This window comes from Anabrus simplex, chromosome 7 (genome assembly GCF_040414725.1).
Source record: "Anabrus simplex isolate iqAnaSimp1 chromosome 7, ASM4041472v1, whole genome shotgun sequence".
Taxonomy (NCBI): Eukaryota; Metazoa; Arthropoda; class Insecta; order Orthoptera; family Tettigoniidae; genus Anabrus; species Anabrus simplex.
The window spans coordinates 10,670,962-10,698,008 of NC_090271.1; the positions used below are offsets into that span (position 1 = coordinate 10,670,962).

At 38.7% G+C, this 27,047-nt stretch overlaps 1 protein-coding gene and 1 pseudogene across 8 annotated transcripts in view; both read left to right on the forward strand.

The window, feature by feature from the left end:
- LOC136877210 (zinc finger protein 345) overlaps positions 1-27,047 on the forward strand; it is a 240,452-nt gene that overhangs the window by 48,905 nt on the left and 164,500 nt on the right. The gene's annotated exons all lie outside the window — the stretch shown is intronic.
- LOC137501508 (putative nuclease HARBI1) lies at positions 1,996-4,561 on the forward strand (annotated as a pseudogene).

Here is a 27,047-nt window from a genome sequence, read left to right on the forward strand (position 1 = left end):
TGCCAATGTCTATCAACATAAACCTCCTCGTGCTCAGTAGGAGCATCAATATTAACGAGAGTTCCGTCAACACATCCACACACAGAAGGAAAGCCACCCTTCATTAGAAATTCCGTCGCTATATTATGTGGATTATCAGGCCAATGTACTATGTTAGGAAATATTACATTTACTGTAGCATCTACAACTTTGGTAACAGTTTTGCAAATGGTTGATTTTGATGCCCCATGCATTGCTGCTACACCATGCAGCTGGGCACCATTTCCTAACCAATGTAAGCATATATCAGAATTAGTTCTTTTCTGGAAAGGAATTGACTTCTTTTTGTTGCAGGTTTAATAAATAACCAATAATTAATTGTTTTGGGGTAACACGAAAACACTCGCAAAATTCCGTCGAAGTGAGGATATGAAAATTAATCCTGTCTTTGTACGTTTTCTTGTTGTATTCTTCATCACTGTCCTCACTTGATGATAACAAAAGCTCTCGTCGTAACATGTTTATATCACTAAACCAAATTCTAGGCAGAGAAACAAGTGTACATACCTGTTAATTAACAACTGAAAAGTGAATCATCTCTTTGCAAAATTTCTGAAAACTTTTCACTTCATTGCTTTGCACTTTGCATTTCTGTACCAATGGAGGAACATAACAGGCTTGAAAAGTGAAAAGATTCTTAACTTTTCACTTTGCAAGCTAAATCTGCAAAGTGATTGTGGAACAAAATCTGAACTGAAAAGTGCAAAGGTCGTTGGTGGAACAGGCCCCTGGCATAGAAATGCAGTCTTTGCTGCTTCGCAGGTTGACTAGAACATCAGCTCAATCACGGTATTGAAAAAAAAAGTGTGCTATTTACCAACTGATGAACCCAACTGAGCACACTGGGGCGAAATGCTAGCAACCAGGAATGAGTTAGCTGGAAAATTTATAATGTCCAATAATGGACCATTTATATTGGTATTATCAAGATAACCTGTCAATTAGTATGATACTATTGCAGGGGTAATTTCCATTCAATGTGAAAAACCAGTTCCCATTCAGCCGCGGGACAACTCTGCTTATCTAACCCCGTAACTAGGTCAAATATTTTCCACTCGCTCCATACTTCGTCTGTATTATGTCACAGCTCTTCTGCAACTGTACATAAATGTTGGACTACATATTGTAATGTTCGTCTCCTTGAAAAATCTACTTAAACAGGCAGGCTACTATGCATGTAAATGATTATCGGAAACTGTTCTTTCAGTCTGCTAATCAAAATATAAATGCAGATCTCCCAAAGTTAAATCTTGAATAGCTATATGCAGTCTGAGCGTCTTAAACAAAAGTTACAAGTCCCTACATGATCAAGATCAACTCCTCACCCGCACTCACGTAAATTATCGCGTATGTCCAAGGTATTCACTAGCGATAATTGTTGGACAACATGGGACCTTCACATGAATAAAATCACGAGAGAAGGAAATGTACTTACGAAAACAGTCCCAAGGTAGAAGCGTGAAGGTAGTAAAACAATCTGGGCCCTGAGGTCAGGCGGATTAGTAAAAATATAAATCAAATATACTGACTTAAATAAAAAATAGATGGTACTTCCAGAATTAAATTTTAATTAATTTTATATTCAATAAAAATGTGTCATTATTTAAGTTTTGAAACTTCTTTCAAAAGTACAATGAATAATTAATGAATCTCTTTCAAAATTAAAATGAGTGAAGTAAAAAGGTCAACCCAGTTAAATTACTATGTATACATCAATGTCCCCAAGAAATGAAATATACCTCTGTGGGTGGGGGCTGTAGACTAAGAATAAACCCACGGTATCCCCTGCCTGTCATAAGAGGCAACTAAGTGAGGCCGCACACCGGACGCGTCAACATCTGCAACGCAACATGAAAAACGACTCGCTTGTTTGTCGCACTCGTGATGCAGACTTGTAGCCGCACACCGGAGAAGCATGTGTCTGCATCAATACGCTACGCATTATCAGCTGTTAACATGGCCTCCTCGAGTGAAGATGATGTTTTGCTGTATATGTGGTTGAAATTGCGTAACAAGAGGAAAAGAAAATGGATTCATGATTTTAATATGTCGTGTGCTCAACATGGTGCTTATAGCGCATGATTTACTAAAAGATCCGGTAAAATTCCAGTCATACTACCGAATGTACCCCGAAAGCTACACAGAACTTCTTCAGAAAATTTCTCCATTATTAAGAAAACAAGACACAAACTACAGGAAGGCTATAAGTCCTGATGAAAAGCTACTTATAACACTAAGGTAAGTTCAAAGCTTAGAATAATAATTTGTTGTTAAAATAATTAAATTATTTATTAGATGATGAACACAGCTGCGAAATTGTTCATATTGACAAAGTATATAAATAATATGTGTGCAATGTTTTGGTTTTTTCACTTATAACTTTATACCATAGAGTGCTGTCTTTGTAACTACGTCTTATCAGTATGAGTGATCACGTTATTCCTCGTTTTCTTCTGGTAAATTCTCTGCATACGAGAATGGTGAGATAGTATATGAGGAGCCCGTCTGACCACCGTAATGCAATACGGAAGTTGATGGATGGGAATGAGTATCACTACACTGAACATTCCTGGCTGATCCGTACAGCATGTCATTTAATTTTTGCTGCACAAACAACTTAAATGAGCTTTTAGCTGCAGGTGATAATTTAGCCACATCTGGTAGCAGGCTTTTGAAAAACAACTCATCAGGGTTATTACACTCCGCTTCAGCCGTATGCTTTGTTTTCATCTGATATATGAAGAGAAAACTTCGTCACTATCCATTTTAATGGCGCTTCTTTTTGTATCTCTTCTACGTGTTCGAGGTAGCGGCTGCATAATTTCTTGAGCACTATTCTCCTCGTCGTTTTCTTCTGTCATGGCCACTGATGATGGTTGTTCCTCTGTAGCAGATTGCTCCTCTTCATACGGATACGTTTCCCACTTGTCTTCTTGATTTCGTAAATGGTGTCAAAAACGCCAAGTAGTCTGCAAGATAGTAGGGCGTTTTGGTTACTGCTGCTGAACCACTGGTAGGAGCTTGCCTTAAGTATCTGGACCAACAGTTCCTACAGTTTCTCCATTTGTCTTTACAGGTGGCCACTGCAATGAGAAAATACACTTATTATTATTATTATTATTATTATTATTATTATTATTATTATTATTATTATTATTATTTATTTATTTATTTATTTATTTATTTATTTATTTATTTATTTATTTATTTATTTATTTATTTATTTATTTATTTTATTTCATATAAAGGATGTCCTTGAGGCCAGAGCCCTATAGTAGGACTATACATACAATAGCTATACCAATGAATGCTTATTAACACATACAAAATAAATTCACAACAAACATTTTATAACAAAAACAGTGCAGTTCAATGATATTAAATTTATAGAATGTGTGTATATGAGTGCAATTGTCAATAGTTTAATTTGGCTAAAATAATTTTTTACAAGCTTTTTAAAATTTAATTTAGCAGTAATAGTATTCATGGTCCTTTATTTCCAGGTACTTAGCTACTGGCAACAGCTTCAGATGCTTGAGCTTTCAGTTTAAAAGAGGAGAAACAACAATCGGCAAAATTGTGGATGAAGTGTGTTCGGCAGTATGGACAACACTTCAACCTGAGTTTATGCCTGCACCCTCAAAGGAGTTATGGGAGAATATTTCCGAAAGATATTTGGAACTCTGGAATATGCCTAACTGCACTGGTGCCATAGACGGGAAACACGTTCATATTCAGTGTCCGAGAAACAGTGGCTCATCCTTCTATAACTACAAGGGCTATTTTTCTATTGTTCTATTAGCTTTGGTTGATGCAGATGGACTTTTCATTGTTATAGAAGCTGGTGACTATGGCAGAAACAGTGATGGCGGCGTGTTGCGAAACTCAGCTTTAGGAAGAAACCTTCAGCAGGGCACACTGAATAGGCCTATACCTGATCCCAAGAGGCTACCGAAAGATGATGATCACTGTTCACCATTTCCTTATTTTTTCGTTGGTGATGAAGCTTTCCCATTACAGAAGCATATCATGAGACCCTATCCGCGAAGAGAACTTACAAATGAAAGGCAGATTTTTAATTATATGCTTAGCAGAGCTAGAAAGAGTGTACAATGTGGTTTTGGAATGCTTGCTTCTAAATTTAGAGTTCTCGGTACAGCTATAGCCTGCAAACCTGATAAAATAGACAACATAATACTCGCAATTTGTGTTCTGCATAACTTCATTAGACTAAAAGACGGCGTTTTTAGTGAACTGAGTGTAACAGATAAGGATGAAAATACTGACAATACGATGCGTGTGTTGCAGAGATTGCAACCCTGCAACAGAAGAGCAACAGTTGAGGCTGTTGAATTAAGAAATCACTTGTGTTCTTACTTTATGAAACCAAACGTAGCCCTTTCTTGGCAGAATAAGTACGCTATAGAATAAATATAAATATAGCTGCACTATACATTATCAGTAATTCTGGTTGCGCAAGAAATGTTTATTCTTACATAATTAAACATGTAATTACTGTACATGGACCTAATTAATAAATATGTTACTGAATGTAAGTTACTTACCATTTAAATTTAATTCTTTGGACACTCCATGCCACACTATCCACCTCGTTCTTATTCGAATGTCCTGGTAGCGAATAATCGTATATTATTCGATATTTCTCCACGGATTGCACTAATTTAATGTTGATTTGTTCTTCATTCATGCTGGCACTTGTGTTCACTGGCACTGCTCAGAAAAAGCAGGAACAGAACTATACGAGAAGGTATTCGCTTAAGACATGACGCATAGAAATGGAACATGCAGTGTCTTATCGCTCGTGTCTGCAGCAGGATGCTGATGATATCATCAAGACGCAGACCGGTGTGCGGCGATTTTTGTTTTTCCGTTGCTTATCACTGTGCTCCTTTCTGATGCGTCATGTCTCTGTGTCGCTGACGTGACTTGACGCGTCCGGTGTGCGGCCTGCCTAAGGGATGATCAAATTAGAACCATGATACTACTTGTAATTAGTATCACTATGCAGGGGACACCATGGGTCGCCTTTACTTGCGCGTAATACCACTATGTTAGGTACACAATAGGTTTGTGATTAGTAGCGACAGTGCAGGATGCATTTTACAGTACCTGTGATTTATACAACTATATGAGCGACACCATGGTTCTTCCTTGCCTATGATTAGTACCCACTATGTGAGGAACACCACGGGATAGTGTGAGTCCCTGTGGTTAGTCCACCTCTGTGAAGAACACCATAGGTTTGCATTGCCTGTAAATAGCGACACAATGTACGAAACACCATAGGTCTGTGTACATGTGTGCATTACATTACCTGTGAGTAGTACCATAATGTGTGGAATACCGCGAGTCTACACTACTTTTGATTAGTACTGCAACATGACAAATACCATGGGTCCACTTTCCTAGCAATAATTACCGTTATCCATCCGATGACCTGGATTTTGGACCCATTTAGACTATAAGCATCATCGATTCAGTATTTTGTTTTCGAAGCAGTCCCTTGGTCAGTAATACTATTGTTTAACACTAGTTTTTGGGAATGTGGGGCATTGCGGGTCAGATCCACTGATGGTTTTAACTTCATATCCATCCATTCATTCTTTGTCCTCACGTTTTGAATTCTGGTCAGTGGAGGAGTATGGATTTTTAATTGTCTTCACATTTTGTCTCATTTTGTGCCATTAGGGGTTGATGACCTAGATGTTAGGCCCTTTTAAACAACAAGCATCATCATCATCAGAAATGAAATATCATTTATATGAAAATTAAAATTGAGCTTAACATCATTTTCACGCAAATAATCAATTCTTTAATCTGAATAAGATTCATTACTTAGAAATGTTACAGATTAATGCTGAGTAGAGAATTGTTTCTCCATGACTTCTAATGCTTTCATAAGAAATGCAAATATTAAACTGCCACAAGGCAAAAATAACGTGACATCAGAAGGAAAACACACAGTGATACACTTAAGAAGGTAAAGTCAGTATTAATTTAGAATATCAATTCAATTAAAACGGTATTGCGTACAGATTCATGCAACTCAAGTCAAAAATACAATCCACGACATCAAACAGAACAATCACGACGCAATCGTCGAAGCTCAAATGTTCTGATGTCAACAGAGGCCACACCCCCTTTTAAGTTTACGAACTGTAACCCATGTCAACCAGATCACATGACCAAGAAAAAGGAACATGGCTGCCAAAGAGTTACCGGGTAGCAACCACAAACAATTTCTAACTCATTGGGTTTACATATAATTTCCACGAGATTTACCTCCGTTAAATATGATTTACAAAAGAAGGTTGTTGAAACCAAAATGTTACCAGCTAATTGACTCAATTAGAACCCTGAAAATAATGTCTAACACCAGTACATTATTAACTAATGCCTTTCACATTTTAAAATCTTGATTAATAATCAGAGTCTAATAATTTCAATGACTTGAGAAGATTTTTAACTATTCAGTCCGAACTAGTTATGCTTGATATTCGAAGACATCACTGTAGTACAATCCAGGTGACCAAGAAAATACTGAGTAGCTACTTACAGTTATTCCAATAGATAAGAATACAAGAACTGGAAAAACCACAACAAAACTCGGCGCAATCGCCGGATGGTGATTAGATCACCCCGTGTCAAATATTGTCATCATCTCTCCTACTTTCTTTACTTCGTTTGTCTTAAATTTTCCACCAGCGACCAGGGCACGACGTGTCTTCTTCAACGGTCCAAGCAGAACAAACAACACTCAAAACATTAATACCAATATAATTGGTCCGTTATTGGACATTAAAAAGTTTCCAGCTGACTCATTCCTGGTTGCCAGCGTTTCACCTCAGTGTGCTAAGTTCGGCTCATCAGTTGGTAAATAGCACACCTACCAAAACGCATGGCTTGTGCATACCGTGGAGGCCACTCCGTAGGCTACTTGGAGCCACCGACAGTGCCAATGCACTATGAGAGACTTTGTCTCATTTTAAAAAATTGATGCCTGTCTGGCCATCAGATGATATAAATGTTGATTCCCATCAGAAACCTGAAATATTTATCCTGAATGAGTAAATTTATAATACCAATATAATTGGTCCGTTATTGGACATTATAAATTTTCCAGCTAACTCATTTCTGGTTGCCAGCATTTCGCCTCAGTGTGCTAAGTTCTATTCATCAGTTGGTAAATAGCACACCTTGAAAGACGCATGGCTTGTGCATACCATGGAAATGAAAATGAGACAAAGTCTCTTTTAGTGCAATGGCACTGTGCATACCATGGAAATGAAAATGAGACAAAGTCTCTTTTAGTGCAATGGCACTGCCGGTGGCTCCAAGTGGCCTACGCAGTGGCCTCCAAGGTATGCACAAGCCATACGTTTTGCTAAGTGTGCTATTTACCAACTGATGAGCCAAACTTAGTACACTGAGGCGAAACGCTGGCAACCAGGAATGAGTGGGAAAATTTATAATGTCCAATAACGGACCAATTATATTGGTATTATAAATTTACTCATCCGGGACAAATATTTCAGGTTTCCTATGGGAATCAACATTTACATCAACTCAAAACATTGTTGCTTTACAATCGACTCGACAAATGACGACATAGGGAGTAGCGCGCATGCAGCCAGATAGCACCACAGTGCAGCCCAGATGAAACCCACAGATTGATCTCCAGCGCCCAATGTCAATTATGCATACTACCAAGAGTTCAGTAGATCACATCACGAATTTCTTTAACATCGACAAATACAATTACGCATCTAAATGCGTTTGGATACCAATTTCCAAATATGCTTGTCAATCAAACATATATATCTACAAAACATGTAATAAACATGTTATATAAATATACTTCTTCTTACGATGTTACCTCCGCAGACTCCTGCCGAATAATAAGGGTAGCTAACCCACATGCTAGTTGCTTTTATTAATTTCCTCACAGGCGCCGTTGTATGCTCGTTCAGGGCCATCTCCGACTAACCACTGCCTGGCCATATTGACAGTGATGCTACCATATCATTGGTTCAAAACATCACGTACATGATGCTTGCTTCAAACATGTATTGTACAATTTTCCTAGCCTCTCGCCGAGCTTCTGAAATGTTTTCCGTTGGTCCAGGCCATTGGAAAGACATTATTTCCTTGTTCTAAGTTGGGTGTGTCAAGTAGAAATTCCTCCTTCTAAACATAGCTTGCGAACAAATAGACCTCGGCTCCAAGCTTCCTGTTGAAATTGCGAAATGTACTGTGAATGTAGATGGTCCCTGCTAGTTACCGACTCAGTAATATAAAATATTCTCTGTACCCTCAAATAAATGATTAATTAAATGCGCACTTCAATAAGGGCTCATATCCTCCACACTTCGGCAAAAAAAACTGATGAATGTTTTTTTTCTTCTCTGTGGTATCTCACTTTCACAGTTCAAAAATAATAAAGGTGTTCTTTAATCCACTTATTCAGTACTTTATTTCCACTTATAGTGGTTACATAAACATAACAACACTTATTTGTGACATGTTTCGCCCTCAATTTAGGGCATCTTCAGCCTAAAATAATCTTCAAAAGTACATATATTACATATGGAAGCTAAAAGATTAGCTAGTTACTAAAATTTGATACATAAAATGTGAATATTGGTACAATAATAAAAACTATACTAAAACTATCTTGTCAGAGACTAAAACATCTTCCATTAAATATAAATAGTCTAACTAAAATGGTTCAAATAAAATTGTTAGTGGATTATCAATGTGATAATGACGTAATGCCAACGAATTGAGGGCGTTTTTGTGCTTATGGTCCAGGCCATTGGAAAGATATTATTTCCTTGTTCTAAGTTGGGTGCTTATGTTTTTGTGCTTATATTACGCTCTCATTTTGTTGGCATTACGTCATTATCACATTGGTAATCCACTAACAATTTTATTTGAACCATTTTAATTAGACTATTTATATTTAATGGAAGATGTTTTAGTCTCTAACAAGATAGTTTTAGTATAATCATTGACAGTGTTTTATTAACATGTTTTTATTATTTTACCAATATTCACATTTTATATATCAAATATTAGTAACTAGCTAATCTTTTAGCTTCCATATGTAATATTATATGTACTTTTGAAGATTATTTTAGTCTGAAGATGCCCTAAATTGAGGGCGAAAGATGTCCCAAATAAGTGTTATTATGTTTATGTAACTACTATAAGTGGAAATAAAGTATTGAATAGGTGGATTAAAGAACACCTTTATTATTTTTGAACTTGTAATCTCATTTTCAACTGGGCATGATTCCTGTCTCCTTTCCCGTGCGGCCTTCTGCTTCCACTGGAATTCCTCCGCTAAGATTAGAGTCTGGCGTTCTTCCTTGAGACGTGCATTCTCTTCCAGCACCTGCTTGCACCATTGTCGTAATTACCTTTGTAGCTTCTCGTCGTCCTCGCATTCCTCATACTTATCACTTGTCTCCTGTACTGCTTGGTCATGACATGCACATTTATTGTCTCTGGTCCACATCCACAGGTGTTGACCTCCTCGCTGATTTCTTCGTCTGCTTTTTCTACTTCTTCCAGGACATCTTCTTTGTCGTCTCCTTCTTAAACTGCGCTATCAGGTTTATAATAGAGCTTCAAGTTAGCAGTGTTATGAGCGGTTACATTCATGCTGTCCATTTCTCTGTTTTTCACGCTGAAATGTCTCACTCTCGGCTCCCTCACACCCTTCTTGCACCGCTCTCTCCCATATTGCCTCCTTCCATTGCTCCTCTCTCTCCTTCTTTGCCAATTCATTTAGATATTTCTCTGATTCTCTTTGTCTTTCCTCGATATCTTCTTGAAAATTCCAGCTGGTGGGTTCCATTCTCGGCCTGCAATTCCTGTACGATTCATGAACTCTTTCTCATTTTCGTAGTGATGGCTAGAAATTTCTTCCCGTCTCGCTGGCTTCCTTTCTTGCCATCGCCGATTTCCTGGGTTCCATCGCTCAAATCTCGAGGGTTGCCTATTGTAGTGGTTCCCTTCATTGTAAACACCACCCCCCCAATGGTGCCCTTGAAGGGCCTTGGCCTACCAAGCGACTGCTGCTCAGCTCGAAAGCCTGCAGATTACGAGGTGTCGTGTGGTCAGCACGACGATTCCTCTCGGCCGTTTTGCTTGGCTTTCTAGACTGGGGCCGCTATCTTACTGTCAGATAGCTCCTCAATTCTAATCACATAGGCTGAGTGGACCTCAAACCAGCCCTCAGGTCCAGGTAAAAATCCCTGACCTGGCCGGGAATCGAACCTGGGGCCTCCGGGTAAGAGGCATGCATGCCACCCCTACACCACGGGGCCCTTCATTGTAAGTAAGATTTTATTAGAATAAAATTTATTGTAGCCACCTATTCAATACAATACACTGTTTGTGGTGATTAAATTCTAAGTGATTTGTATACACTACATAGGTACATGTTTCGCCCTGTTTTTAGGCATCTTCAGCCTATTGTCAATCTTAAGGTCAGACCCAGGTCGTGTCTGAGTTAAGCATTTGGAACGAATATATACAAATATGAAGATTCTTAGTATGAGGTCATATTTGTATATATTGGTTCCAAATGCTTAACTTAAACAAGACCTGGGTCTTGACCCTAAGATTGACAATAAGCTGAAGATGCCCAAAAACAGGGCGAAACATGTACCTATGTAGTGTATACAAATCACTTAGAATTTAATCACCACAAATGGTGAATTGTATTGAATAGGTGGCTACAATAAATTTTATTCTAATAGAATCTTACTTATTGTTATTTTCAATACAGAACAAACATGAGATTAGTCCCTTCATTGTAGCGGTACACTGGCCTTGGCTACCACGTACCTTCCTGCCTAACGTGCGTGTTAATCCCTTGGTCTCTTCCATGTGGTCTTTCTTCTTTCATGGTGGCGTTAATCAAATTCACCTGATGGTCGTGCTCTCTAACACTCCTGTGGTAGTATGTGTAAGTCGTCTGATCTGTCTCAGAACGGCCTCAGCGTCCACTAGCGTCTTAATGTTAGAGGCGATCATGATTCTTTGAATTTCGATCGGCATCTGCTTCTCTATTGCGCTAATTCATTCCTTCTCTGTGGGCACGTTATCCAACTCCTTGAGCTGTTGCAGCTGTGCCGCGATGAACTCAAAATATTTAGACGGGGAATTGGCCAAGTACTTCCTGGAATAGAACTCCAATCTGATATCCTGTTGAGTTTGCGGGTTCCAATATTTTTGCAGAAACGCTTGCTTGAATTCGTCATAGTTATTGAACGAATATCGAAACGCCGCAAACCACGTTAAGCTGTGCCTGTCAAGTAGCTTCTCCACTGTCCTGAGCTGCTTTTCACAAGGCACCCTATGATCGTGCATGTAATCCTCCAGCTGATGCAAGAGACTCTTGGGTGTCACTGTTCCTAACCCATCAAATTTCCTGGGCATATGATCAGGGTTGACATCTCTACATTTCTGCCCATGAAGTAAAACACTTTCAAGATTAAAATTATTGTGTCCACCTTTTTAATACAAATATATATTTTTAGTGATTAAATTCTACATGAATTAAAAACACCAGTTAGGGACATGTTTCGCTCTAGTTTTGGGCATCTTCAGCCTAATATTAAATCTTAAGGTCAAGAATTAAAACTATAAACATCGGAACTTAATTTTAAACTTAACTTACTACTAAAATACAATGGTCTTATGCTTTCTACATAGTTTACAAAATTTACGAACAATGAATTAATTTATTTTATAATGACTAGACATCCAAATTGTATTGACTAGAGATTTATCACTGCGTGATGTGCGCTCCATCTACGTTACTGGGAAGACTCTATGATGCGCTGTGTCATCTGGTGGTGGTTCTAGCTTACTAGTCTCATTCAGTGGTTCCGGTCCCAGGTAACATTGCTGGTATGACATTGATTTTATGTTCGTCATTGACCTATCATCCTGCAATGTTAACTGTGTCATCTCTCTCTCTCTGGAGGTCTGATATTATAGTATTGCAGTGATAAATTTCATAATTGAGCCCGTATTATCAAAAAGTATCAACTTGTGAAAATTTAAATTTATAATTCCACCTTTACAATACTGTAATCATCTTTATTAATAAGACTACATTAAACTATATTGGGAAGATGGTTTTCCATGGTTTCCCATTTTCACACGAGGCAAATGCTGGGGCTGTACCTTAATTAAGGCCACGGCTGCTTCCTTCCAACTCCTAGGCCTTTCCTATCCCATCGTCGCCATAAGACCTATCTGTGTCAGTGCGACGTAAAGCCCCTAGCAAAAAAAAAAAACCTATATTGGTGATACATGTTTCGTCCTCTTATGGGACATCTTCCATTACACATCAAATCATTGGAAATATGGTAAGAACACATTAAAATTAGTGAATAAAAAGTCTGTGAATCTTGTGAAGCGGTGTATTAGTGTATTGAATCTTAAAATAGCACAACATGAACATGCTGTGAACCATGAAGTCCAGTTATTGCACAGGTTAAAATGTCCTTACATGAGTGGAATTACACAAATATAAAACAACATGAGTGGCTGTGTGAATTAATTGAACCATAAAATTATCCTGACATTGTGAACATAATGTGCATGTTCTTGAATGTGTACTTAAATTCGTATATCTTCTTGTGATGAGTTGAAGAAAGGTGGACTTATGATGCAAGTTAACTTGGTTATGTTGTTGACAATATAGGCCTAAAAAAGGAAGGGAAAAAAAGCATGAATGAACTAGTGAAAAATTCAATGTGAAATGTAAACTTTATCTGGTCACTTACCTCCTTGCCCGTCCTGTGCCATCCTCCTCACATCAAGTGTTGAAGCCAACTGAGTGCAGTCCTCGGAGGCCATTGAGGACTGACTTGGAGGGGTGGTTGTGTTGAGTTTGATGTAAGGGGAGAGGTGGGAGGTAATGCCTTACTTATGCGCCTTCCTGTAAAGAATTGTATGACTATCTCCTTGAAAAGTATATTGATTTCTTCCAATATTTCATTCAGATTATAAATTGGGTTGCATTTTCGATCAATATTTATAAAAATCCCTAGCAAAAAAAAAAAAAAAGATTAGATTCAGAAAAACATAAATGTCTTCGTTTATATTCTTTTAGAGCAGGATTCTCATATGATAATGTTGATTATACATCCTTACAACAGTCCTTAAATATGCATAGCCTGTCACAACGCCGTGAATTATTGGATACACTCTTCATTTTTAAATTGCTTCATTCCTTGGTGAATTGTCCACAACTCCTTGCAAAAATTAATGTACACGTACCAGACAGACGCACTAGGTTCAAGAATACATTGTCTACAAATTAGCATAGAACTAACTACGCATTCAATGGGCCAATTGAACGAATGTCAAGATCTCTAAACAAACTGGATATTGATATATTTAACTGCTCATTGTCAAAATTGAGAAATCACTTACATAATTTCCAAATTTGACTATTACTTTCCTGTGATTACTTGTAATATAACCTGTGTATATATCTGTACATATTTTTCTACTTATACTCCATTGAACTTTCTTTTTAGTGTGTTTTGTTTTGTTTATTCTTCTCTACTGTTATGTAAAATGGTATTACCGTTAATAAAGTATTAACTAATTTCACCTTATTTTTTTGACACGGCATAAGCCCAGAAGCCTATGTCTATGAGTACGAGCCGTGAAAGCATCAATGGCAGCATTAAAAACCTCTTTCGGGAGGATACTTTTAGGGAAGCTTCAAAATTCAGCAAATTTAGGAGAAAGAAATCTATTCTTCTTTATGCTTTCTGCTGAGATGCCAGGACCATAACATTATTCCCAACTATGTGAAGCTGAAGCACACGTTAAGTACTCCGAAGACCAGGAGAATATATCAACGCACTAGCAAGGCTCTTGTGATCGAGAGACTGCATCACACTCGTAAGGAACTGGACTCAGTCTTTCAAGAATTTTTTCATTTACACCTGTTGTTCTCTCGCAGGAATTGTGGTTGTCTTTCGATTGCAGTACTGCTATACAGGCTGAACGCAAATTCAACTGGGTGTCATTCAGTCAGAAATCTAAGCTCCTCCAAGTAGCTCAAAAACAGGCGCTCTCTCTCACGAACCCGGATGCTAGTAAAACTTCATCAATCTTTCCAAGAAATCCTTGGACGAGAACCAAACAGCAGTTCTAGCTAGGGGTCTTAATTTCGCTGTCGCTTTCTCTAAAATTCCTACTGATGAGTTAATTACGTCCGTTAAGGCAGCCATCCACAAACTTTTTTTTTTTTTTGCTAGGGGCTTTACGTCGCACTGACACAGATAGGTCGTATGGCGACGATGGGATAGGAAAGGCCTAGGAGTTGGAAGGAAGCGGCCGTGGCCTTAATTAAGGTACAGCCCCAGCATTTGCCTGGTGTGAAAATGGGAAACCACGGAGAACCATCTTCAGGGCTGCCGATAGTGGGATTCGAACCTACTATCTCCCAGATGCAAGCTCACGGCCGCGCGCCTCTACGCTCACGGCCAACTCGCCCGGTCATCCACAAACTACCTACGGATGAGGCTGAGGAGTTATGACAGAAGTGTTTGAGACTCATAAGGTCTGCTGTTGTACCGCTCCCAATTTAACAAGAAGCAAGAAGGAACTCGGAGATGATTCTGAAATGCCCATTCTCTCAGCTGATAAGGATAATGGACACTGCCGAGTATAAGAATAAAATCTCGGCTGTATTGTCAGGGCTTGTTTATAGACTGAGTTCATGTGATCCCACCACTCGTGTGTCCAATGCCACCGTGAAGCTCTTAAGGCAATCTTGAATTCCAAAAGAGGAGGCTAAACATCTGTCCTCGGGGGACGCAGTGCCACCTAGATTATATGGACTTCCGATATCCATAAAGATGATGTTCCCCTCGGACCTATTGTTAGTGCGATAGGTTCTCCTACGTATGTTCTGGCTAAATACCTAATCAAATTGCTTCAGCTACACATAGTACATACTGAATCATACATTAGGGATTCTCGGTATTTCGTCAAGTTGTCAACCATAACCCTTCAACCTAATGCGCTTTTGGGGAGTTTCGATGCGGAGTCCTTGTTCACTAAAGTGCTGATTGACTCGGTCGTGTCTCTCATTGAACATTTCTCACAGATGTTTTTCATTTATTTAAAAAAAAAATGTATAACAAGAAACTTCGAATTACTCTCTCAGACTCAAAAGACGCTTACAGACACTGCGCTATGATTTGAGTTATTAATATGTGATTTGCTGTTTCTACATTGGTTGTTCCCCCTTCTGTTCCTTCCCATTCCCTTCTCAAGCGTAGTCTTGGTGGCTGGTTGTGTCCAGCATTTGTGTCTCATTAATTATTTGTCGCTCGATCTGAGCATCTACTAGGGGGTTCCTTTCGAACCCGAGGCTACTGGGCTGCGAACATCAGAGCGTAAGTCGTGAGTGAACGTTGCATGTGTATAGTGAGTGAAAGGTTAATGCTTGTGGCAGTGAATGGGTGTGTAATTGGGTAAGTAGTGTTGTGCTTCTGTGTGTGCTGTTCTGTGTGGATGTGCCGGATTTGTAGCCCAGGGGCCTATGGGCCAGTTGAAGGCCGTTTTATTTTCGTAAAATGTATTTCTTTAATTTTACATTCTAGTAAAACTTGTATTTCTTTTATATTAAAACCAAACCAAACCCCATGGCACTACAGTCCTTGAAGGGCCTTGGCCTACCAAGCAACTGCTGCTCAGCCCGAAGGCCTGCAGATTACGAGGTGTCGTGTGGTCAGCACGATGATTCCCCTCAGCCGTTATTCTTGGCTTTCTAGACCGGGCCGCTATCTCACCGTCAGATAGCTCCTCAATTCTAATCTCGTAGGCTGAGTGGACCTCGAACCAGCCCTCAGGTCCAGGTAAATATCCCTGACCTGGCCGGGAATTGAACCGGGGGCCTCTGGGCAAGAGGGAAGCATGTTACCACTACACCACAGGGCCAGCTTCATTTATATTACCTGTGGGTAATAGATCTTCTGTTCTCTGTTGAATGTACGAGGCCAATAGAAGTTTATTGGTTTATTATTGGAAGGGTTCTTCAGTTATATTGTAAATATTTTGTTACCTTTGAATAAATGCTGGATGAATTTACGGATCGAAAACTCCCTAACCTGGGTTCACCTCGCTTCCCCTCTGGGTATGTTCCTTTTTCCTTGGCCCTTATGCTAGCACCTTCTCACATCTGTTTACTGAGGACATTACTAAGCTATTTTACCACTGCATGACTTCCAGTTATTTCTTGTGGAGTGGGAATTTTTACGAACAGATGGAAGTCCACTTTTGTCCGTAGTGGCTAATTTCTTTATGGAGCATTTTGAGGAGGGGGTATTGCTTCAGTGCCTGTCAAACCTAAGATTTGGTAGAGGTATGTTTCTAAACCACCTAAATCAGCAACATCCTTCAATTAAATTCACTATGGAGATTGAGTCGGATGGATGCCTTCCTTTCTTGGATGTTCTAGTAAGAAAGAAACCGGACGGCTCCCTAGGACATACCGTCTACCATAAGCCTACCCACACAAATCACTATCTTCATGCAGATTCTCACCACCATCCGGCACAAAAACAAGGCATTCTCATGACACTCACCAAGAGGGCGAGACGAATTTGAGAGTCATCAAATATCCAGGTGGAAATGGACACACTCAGAGTCGTGTCAAGGGTAATGGTTACAGCGATCTGCAGATTCATAGAGCCCTGCATCCCAGAGAAACGACCAAGCAAAACTCGCATAAGGAAGAAGTGAAGGGAACTGCATACTTGCCTTACATTCCCAACACCACAGATTAAATTGCCAAGGTCCTCCACAAACACAATATAAAAACACTGTTTGACACCATCACTAATATTGCTCACAGTCTGGATAAAACCAAGGGAAAATTGTCCCCACTTTTACATCCTGGGGTATACGAAATTCCCTGTACTTGTGGCAAGGTATACAGTGGCCAAACATGCCGATCCATTGGTACTCGTATCAAGGAAAAAAGAAGACATGGCGTTTGGCTTTTAGTGCCAGGAGTGTCCGAAGACAAATTCGGCTTGCCAGGTGGAGGTCTTTCAATTTGACACCCGTATGTGACCTGCGCATCGTGATGATGATGAAGACGACACATACACCCAGCTCCAGTGCCAGTGAAGTTAACCAGTTAAGGTTAAAATTCCCAATCCTGCCGGGAATCGAACCCGGGACTGCTGTGACCAACGGCCAGCACGCTAACCATTTAGCGATGGAGCCGGACCATATCAAGGAACATGAGCGAAACATTCGTCTCAACCAGCCAGACAAATCAGCAATAGCTGAGCACGCTTTAACGTCAGGTCATGATGTCGTGTTCCAAGATGCTCAAGCTCTTACCCACACTAGACACTACAGGTCCAGGATTATACAGGACGCTGTGGAAATAGGTAGAAATCCTAACAATTTCAACAGGGACACCGGCTATCAATTACGTAATATGTGGTTGCCAGCCATTAAGGATTTACATAGGTAGTTCGCCTTCCCTGTCCCTTCACTACTATTATTTTGTTTCAGTGTTTTCCAAATTCATACATTTCCTCACCACCAGATGTTTCAATCCACTCTTGTATGTATGCCATGCTTTCATATGCGTGTACTCCTGTTGTTATGTGACGCCCTTTCAGACTGTTTCTCATGGTTCCGTCAGCTTCCGCTTCGAACGCTAGCACTGTATCGCATCCGGTGAACCATCTGGTGACGAATGAACATACCACTTCCACTTCTATTAGAACGTCTAAATTCAAACCTCATTCCTTGAGAAGCCTTTCTCTTGACCAGTTGTGATTTTCTTCTGTTGATGCAGAGCAAAGTTCTCTGTGAAACATAAAGAATTTCACCTTATTTTCTTGACACGGCATAAGCCCAGAAGCCTATATCATGTCTATAAATTATTATTTCTTCCCTTTCTGTCATCAGATTATCACTAGTAATTAATGATTGAAATCTCTGAAATCAATCGGTATAAACAGGGTGTAACAGGGGAATAGTGAAGTAATATTGTACAGATCTGTTTTCTTGTATTGTATTTGTTGAGACAAGGGGTGGGTAATAGAGAAGTATTTCCAGAAGAGTATACAGTCTATCGTAGAGACCGAGGAGATAAAATGGGAGGGGGGGGGGGGTGTTTATTCTGGTGAAGGAAACTTATTGTTCACATGAATGGTTTACCGATGAAAGGGATGAAATATTAGGAGAAGATTGTCAGGAGTTGGAAACCAAAACAGAAGATAGAGAGGGAGAGACACATAGGGAAACAAGAAGCTTCTCATTCACAAATGAAGATATTTTCAGAGAAATCCAACTGTTTCAGCAAGGAAAAGCAGCAGGAAGTGTTCAAATTACTGGGGAGGTATTAAAGACAATGGGGCGGTACATAGTGCCTTATTTAAGATTTCCCTTTGACTATGTCATAAATAATAGTGTAATACCAAAGGAATGGAAGGAATCTATAATAATACCAATTTATAAAGGAAAGGGTGATAAAAGGAAACCAGAGAACTACAGACCAATCAGCCTGACCAGTATAGTTTGTAAAATACTGGAGAGTTAAATATCAAAGAACATCAGAGGGATATGTGATGATAAAAATTGGTTCATGAGGAGCCAGTATGGATTTAGAAAGAAATTTTCTTGTGGGGCACAACTGGTGGGATTTCAGCAGGACATATCAGATCAGTTAGATTCAGGAGGCCAGTTAGATTGCATAGCCATAGATCATTCCAAAGTCTTTGATAGAGTGGAACATGGAATATTATTAAAGAAATTGGAGGGAATAGGATTAGACGTAAGGGTTACACGTTGGATAAAAACATTTCTAAATTCAAGGGTTCAGAAAGTCAAAGTAGGAAATAATGTATTGCAGGAAGAGAAAGTTTGGAAGGGAATTGCACAGGGTAGTATAAATCGGTCCGTTACTTTTCTTAATATATGCAAATAATTTAGGGAATAATATAACATCAAAAATGAGATTGTATGCAGATGACATAATTGTTTATAGGGAAATAAATAACATTGTGGATTGTTCAGATTTACAAAGGAACCTTGAGAGTATCCAATAATAGGTTGGGGGCAAATCAATTGTTACAGCATTTACAAACAGGAGTTTTAAAACTGAATTTGAACATACTTTGGATAATGTAGTTATCCCAAAAGATGGCAAGTGCAAATACTTAGGTGTGAGATTTGAAAGTAATTTGCACTGGAAGGGTCATGTGGATGACATTGTTGGGAAATAAGATGATGTACAATATTATAGGGAAGGATCCATCTTTCAATACTCTGTAGTAAAAAGTAGTTGCAACCTGTTTATTGGGACCGGTTTCAACACATTTCAAGTGTCATCATCAGCCAATTAGCGAAGATCTTAAAACAACTAATATATTGAACACAGGCAAAATATTAACATTGTATCATATTGTAGCAATTCAGTTAATGTTCAAAACACAATAAATTATTGTCAATATATTAGTTGTTTTAAGATCTTCGCTAATTGGCTGATGATGACACTTGAAATGTGTTGAAACCGGTCCCAATAAACAGGTTGTAACTACTTTTTACTACGGAGTATTGAAAGGTGGATCCTTCCCTATAATATTGTACATCTTCTTATTTCTATATTCAATACGGAACAATCATGAAGTTTTTAACTTTAAATTGTTGGGAAAGCATACAGATCGTTACATGTCATAATGAGGCTACTTAAAGGATGCAACAAAGAATTAAAAGAGAAAAGTTACTTAAGTATGGTTCGTCCATTATTGGAATATGCAAACAGTGTTTGGGATCCTCGCCAAGAATACCTAATAAAAGAAGTAGATAGTGTGCAGAGGAACGCAGTAAGATTTGTAACAGGGGATTTTAAGAGAAAGAGTAGTGTATCAGAAATGTTAAAGGAACTTGGGTGGGAAACTTTAAGTCAGAGAAGGGAGAAAACTAGACTTATAGGATTATATAGAGCCTATACAGGAGAAGAGGCATGGGGAGATATCCATGAGAGTCTTCAGTTGGAAAATAATTATATCGGCAGGACTGACCACAAGTATAAAATTAGAAGGAATTTTAGCAGAAGCGTTTGGGGTAAATTTTCATTCATTATATATCGGCAGGACTGACCACAAGTATAAAATTAGAAGGAATTTTAGCAGAAGCGATTGGGGTAAATTTTCATTCATTAGGAAGGGCGTGAAGGAGTGGAACAGTTTACCAGGGGTAGTGTTTGATCCTTTTCCAAGATCTGTACGGATATTCAAGAAGAGAATAAACAGCAACAGAGAAAATAAATGAAATGTTAGAGGGCATTTAACCAGTGCAGGTTATTGTAAATAAAAAATTTGTGTGAATAAATTAGTTCCATCCCCTGGTCTATGGAGTTTGGACAGCCGAAGTAGGGGACTGCCTGTAGGGGTGAAGTACAGTAGGGACTTCGAGGGCCCTGGGACCGCTACAGTAGCAGTGAAGGTAATGGGTAAAAAATAAATAAGTAAATAAATGCAATGTAAATTTTAATCTTATACCAGTTGTATAGTATTATTTGAAGTAATTCCACATACTGTATATGAGTTGACTATGCTTGTAAGTACAGGAGATATTATAAGTAGAATTTTTTAAGCAATATAAATTTATTAAGGACGAGCTGTGTGTTAAATTAAAAAAAATTGTTAGCATAAATTGTATAATATTGTATTGTAGGAAAATCTTCTTCTCTTGTTAATTTAAAATTTAGTGCTTGACAATAATGTATTTTAGTGTACCATTTGCCATCGAGGTAGACACCTCATTTGCAAATAAAGACATATTGATTTTGAAAATACTGTTCAGTAAGCTTATTGAGGTATTAAAGAAAAGATCCTGCATCAGCACTTTATTCTTTCTCAAATCAGTAGGGCTACCAGGAAAGACAAAGAATATCACAAAACAAGTATTCACATTACAACATACATTATTGTTGTAATGGATACAAACAGTCTGTCAGTTAGCAAGAAATAGTGAAAGAACTTAAGTAGAAGAGGAATTCACTGAAGAAGAATTGTGCTGGATTTCACATACGATTTAGAAAGATGATTTTTATTTTGTTCATTCTTCACTGTCAAATGTAGGAACTCCATGCAAGAAAATCTCAGGACAACTTCCCTTATATACTGTAACTGCGACAAATAAGATTTCATTTAAAGTTAAAAACTTCATAACTGATCCGTATTGAACAAATAGTAACAATGTTAAAAAAGGAAAAATTTTCCACCTTTTCAATACAATAACACTGTTGCACGAATCAATGTAGCAACATATTTAATTTATTAAGGGACCGGTTTCGGCATCTGTCCATGTCATCATCAGCCTACACAAAAAAATGGCAAGAAGTTAACACAATTTTTTTTTTAAACTTCTTGCCATTTTTTTGAGTAGGCTGATGATGACATGGACAGATGTCGAAACCGGTCCCTTAATAAATTAAATATGTTGCTACATTGATTCGTGCAACAGTGTTATTGTATTGAAAAGGTGGAACATTTTTCCTTTTTTAACATTGTTAAATAAGATTTCATGTTTCAATTTTGAGGTGCATTTTAAAAAATATTATTTTTCATATTACAGCGCATTTCTTTTTGCATGAATATTTTGCTATTTGATTGTGCTGACAAATCCAGGCTCTAGAAATTAGCAGATTGAGTCTAACCTTTTCCTCAGAAGGTGTAATAAAACTGCATGTTTATCATCAGTGTTCTCTTGAAGCTAGTGTGAAAATTATATCAGGTGTCAAGAAAGAGAGAAAATTACGTAACCTTTATCGAGTCTAGGAAACTTCGTCATAAAATAACCAAACTTTTCCACCTCCAGCCTGATCAGGATGTTAAAGGCACCTTTCCATCTTCCTCTGCCAATTGACCATTGCTGCTCCTCAGCTGTGTTCCACTCCAGGTTCATTGATTGAGTCGAACCACCTTGTTCTTCAGCATTTGCTTTGATATCCTTCCCTTTTCCATTCTCTCAGCTCAGTTTATTTCTCTTCATTCTACCTGAAAACTTTTCTACTCTGATTTCCATCCTAACGTCTTCATTTCTCATTCTTTCCTTTCTTTTCTTTCTTGTCAGTACTTCATAGACTAGATTTTACTCTCCCTTCTTTTTTCCTCTAATGCATGTGTCAGTATAAGAACTTCGAAAATACTGCACAAATGTGAGTTCTAAGTGGTTTCTGGTAAGTTGTGCTGTATAGTGGTATCCCTCCTTAGTAACTAGCTATTTGTTCCACAGTTATCATTTTAGTTTACAAGGCTGTAGAATGTGTTGCGATTTCTGTCTGTCTGAATATTATGAGCTATAAATTTTTTTTGGTTTCATATTAAAGTACAGTTATAAGAAATTGACAAGAGGATCCAACTTTTCAATACAATATATCAAGTAAATAATATTACATCAGTCTAGGCAAACAGTTAGTAAGACAAATAGGCCTGTAACTTCCTGCATACTTGGGATTTTTGTCAGGCTTGAAGACAAGAATTAGGCCTACTATACCCTCTCGCCACTGAGATGGAAACTCATCCTTTATCCAAAAAGAAGCCAGAACATAAAATCAACATAAGATTTTAAGGACACTTCCTCCAAAGCATTACTTTGTCAATTTATGTATTTTTCATCTAAACAGTGTTATGTGGCTGAAGATGTTGATAATATACGAAACATGTACCACTTTTAACCATTAAATTGTCTTAGGCAATTATTGTATCGACTAGGTGGAAAATAAATAAATACTTAGTTGTGAATTTCTTCTGATGATGCAGTGCACAGTTCTCTGCAAAACGTAAAGAATTTCACCTTATTTTCTTGACACGGCATAAGCCCAAAAGCCTATACGGTATCATGTCTATAAAGATGGTCTGCTGTGTTAAAAGTATGTGGAAATTGGTAGGTGGTGGAATGTGCTTGTTAATGGGTTTTGAAATGTATAGTGATTTAATGGTAAAGTGTCATTTGGGGGTGTGATTATAATTAAGTAGATTTGAATTATAAGTAGTGAATGTTTGAATGATAAGAGGGATAGTGAAGTCTAGTTGATGGTTAAGAGTCACGTATGGTAATTTAAGTTAATGGTGGATCTGTGGCTTCGGTAACTGCATGCCAAGTGTAATGTTGGACCTGTGTCTTTGAGATGTTATTGAGCTTAAGTAGATGGTATGGTAAATCAAGTGAATATATAAAATGTTTGTTGATGGTGCTGAGGGGTGTTTGGAGATCAGTCATAGAGTAATCTGAGTTATTATGTTTGAATGATAAGAGAGGTACCAGTAATGAGGTGTAGTTGGTAATTATGGATGATTTTGTACGCAAGTTAATGGTGGATATGTGTCTTTGTTAATGGTTAGAGAGATGATGAACAATAGGTGGAGTTGATGGTATATAGTAATTGAATTGGTGGGTTGAAATTAATATGTGATTATAAGAGAGGTAGTGAAATGTGATAGGAGTAGCAGTGGCTAAGAGTGAGTAAGTTTTTGGAGGATTCATAGTGTTGTCTGTAAGTGATTATTGTGGTTGAGTTAAGTGTGATAAAGTTATAGATATGGTACAGTAATTAGTGAAAGAATAAGAAGAGGTGGTATAATTTAATGTGGAGGATGATCGTGATTCGGTGATGCGGTGGTATGTATGGAGAGTTTGTAAATATGTTCTTAATATGTTTAATAGGTGGGTGTTGCGATTGTGTACGGTTGGCAAGTTGTAGGTAGGTTAGGGTGCTTAGTAAATAGTGCATATTATAAATTACACGTAAGGAGAATGTGGCACACCAGCATGGCAGAATATGTAACGATAAAGCAACCTAAGTAGGTCAGCAGAGAGATCAGCATATGGTCTGGGTTGTGCTTGGTTGCGAACCCAGCCGGAAGAGATATGAAGGTTTTTTAAACCACATGTGCCGACTGCCGATGCTCTTTTATTCTACGCCTTTTATTATTATATTATTCTGTTGCCGCTTAGCCATGGCCATTGGATCACAGATAAGGAGTTGATCATAGGCTATCTGATAGGATATCTGAATGAAGACGACAGTGGGGCAGTTCTAAATGAATGGATGGATCTGTACAATCTTCAGCTTGTGTACAATGCTAAAGATCCAGGAACATTCCGATCTGGTAGATGGTTAAAGGATTATTCCCCTGATCTGTGCATCGTATCTAAATCTGGAAATAACGATATGACACAACGAAAAGTCATCAAGTCTTTCCCACACAGTCAACATAGGCCGGTCATTATTTATTATGGTACAGAAATTCCACTAGTAACCTCCATCCCACAACCTCGATGGAATTTTCAACTTGCGAACTGGGAACTGTTTCAGAAAGGTCTTGATAACACCGTTCAGTGGATTCCCCCAATTCCATCCAATTATGAACGATTTGTGCGTGCTATTAAAGTTAATGCCAAAAACTATATTCCACGTGGGTTTCGGAAGGAATACATCCTCGGATGGTCTCAAGAATGCAATGATTTGTATGTTAAATATCAAGAATCTCACGATGATATAACAGCTGATAACCTTTTGAGAGCTCTCAATAAGAACAGAAGAGAAAAATGGCATAAAACAGTGGCAGAACTTAACTTTACACATTCTAGTCGCAAAGCCTGGAACCTTATAAGAAAACTTGGTACAGATCCAAGGCTGTCAAGCACAGTCCCACGTGTGAATGCCAATGCTGTTGCATCCAGAATAATGAAGAATTCGAAAGCTAAAATTGACAAGGCACATACACGAATCATGAGAAATGAATTGTACATAAAGAGATCCAATCTAACACCACATTCTGACTACTCAGGTGACTTCAGCATTGAGGAACTTGATATAGCCTTGAATATGCTAAAGGTAAATAAAGCTGTTGGCTTTGATGGCGTATATCCAGAGTTTCTTAAAGCCATAGGACCTAAAACAAAATTGTGGCTCATTGAATTCTTCAATGAAATTCTATGAACTGGAAGATTACCAAAGCTTTTCAAGCAGGCTAAGATAATTGCCATCCTGAAACCAGGCAAAGACAGAATCGATGCTTCTCACTACCGGCCAGTATCGCTACTCAGCGTGACCTATAAGCTACTAGAAAGGCTTATTCTAAATTGCATTCAAGAGGCCATTGATCAAACCATCCCTGTTGAACAAGGTGGCTTTAGGAAACATCGGAGCTGCTGCGACCAGGTTTTAACATTGACAACTCTAATTGAAGCTGGATTTCAACGAGGTCTCCGATCAGCTGCAGTTTTTGTGGACCTTACAGCAGCTTATGACACTGTGTGGAGGGATGGCTTGATGTCGAAGTTTATTGAAATCATCCCATGTCAAAAGCTGGCGTTTCTAGTGAACAACATGCTCTCTGACAGACGCTTTAAGGTGTTTCTGAACGGACAATCTAGCAGATGGAGGACTCTAAACAATGGCCTACCTCAGGGATCAGTTCTGGCCACCATTCTGTTTAACTTGTATATTCACGATATGCCAGACACTGACTCATTGAAAATCCAGTATGCAGATGACCTAGCGTTAGTCTTCCAGAGTAAAGGTCTTATGCACTGTGAGAATGTACTGACAAGTGATGTGACGAAATTGAATGACTACTTCCACAAATGGAGACTTCAACCTAACCCAAATAAAACTGAGGTTACTGCATTCCATCTAAATAATAAGGAAGCCTATAGGAAGCTACATGTGACTTTCGACGGAACCGAAGTACCGCATAACTACAATCCCAAATATCTAGGAATCACTCTGGATCGGTCCTTGACATTCAAACAACAGTGCATCACATTATCTAAGAAACTTGGCTCCAGAGTGAATCTACTCCGTAAGATTGCCGGAAGTAGCTGGGGTGCGGACGCCAATACCCTACGCACTGCTGCACTCGCTCTTGTGTATTCTGCTGGTGAATACTGTGCTCCTGTATGGCAAAACAGCATTCACACAACAAAGATTGATGTCCAGCTTAATGAACCCATGAGAGTGATCACTGGTACTGTCAGATCTACTCCCATTCAGTGGTTACCTGTCTTAGCTAATATTGCCCCGCCAGATCTAAGGAGGAAAGCAGCTAGGGTAAACTTGCTCAAGAAGATCTCTTCTCATAAGAACTCTCCCTTGTACGATGCCCTACAACACCCACCAACAACTCGTCTGAAATCACGCAAACCACCCTGGACTGATTTTAAAAGTATCAGTTCTTTCGACACGACCTCTGAGTGGCGACAGCGTTGGCATGAACATCCACCCAACAACGCTCACTTGGTTCAAGATCCAACAAAGAAGGTTGAAGGATTCCAACTGCCGCGTCAAACCTGGTCGAAACTGAACCGAATTAGGACGGGTCAAGGGAGGTGTGGCTACATGTTGAAGAAATGGGGTTTCCGTTCGTCTGCTGACTGCGACTGTGGAGCGGAGGAGCAGACAATGGAACACATCGTTAAGGAGTGCCCACTTCGAGCATTTAACGGTGATCTGAGGCTTCTACATCAAGTGACTCCGAGTGCTCTGGACTGGTTGTCAAATTTGGACATTTCCATTTGATGTATTTTTTTTGTGTACTTGTAAAGCCAGATTGCTGTTGTGCCAGATTGCTGTTAATTTTATTTTACTTTATTCTATGCATTCTGTTATTTGGTCATTGCACTTATGTATAGTTGGTACTACTGGTCGGTTTTTTCTGTGTGTTGTTTAGGCAGTTTCGGATTTGAACTATGTATTGGGCGGAAGCCTGTGAGGTTCAATAAATCCTATAATAATAGGCCATATCCAACTGTTCTTGAACATTCGTGTCCTTTTCTCCCCAAATCACAATATCATTTGCAAATAACATGATGTTTATTTTTCTTCCTCCATATGCTGCTTTTGCAGTTCTCATGATGTCATCCATAACTATTTATTATTAGTCCGACTCGTTGGCTGA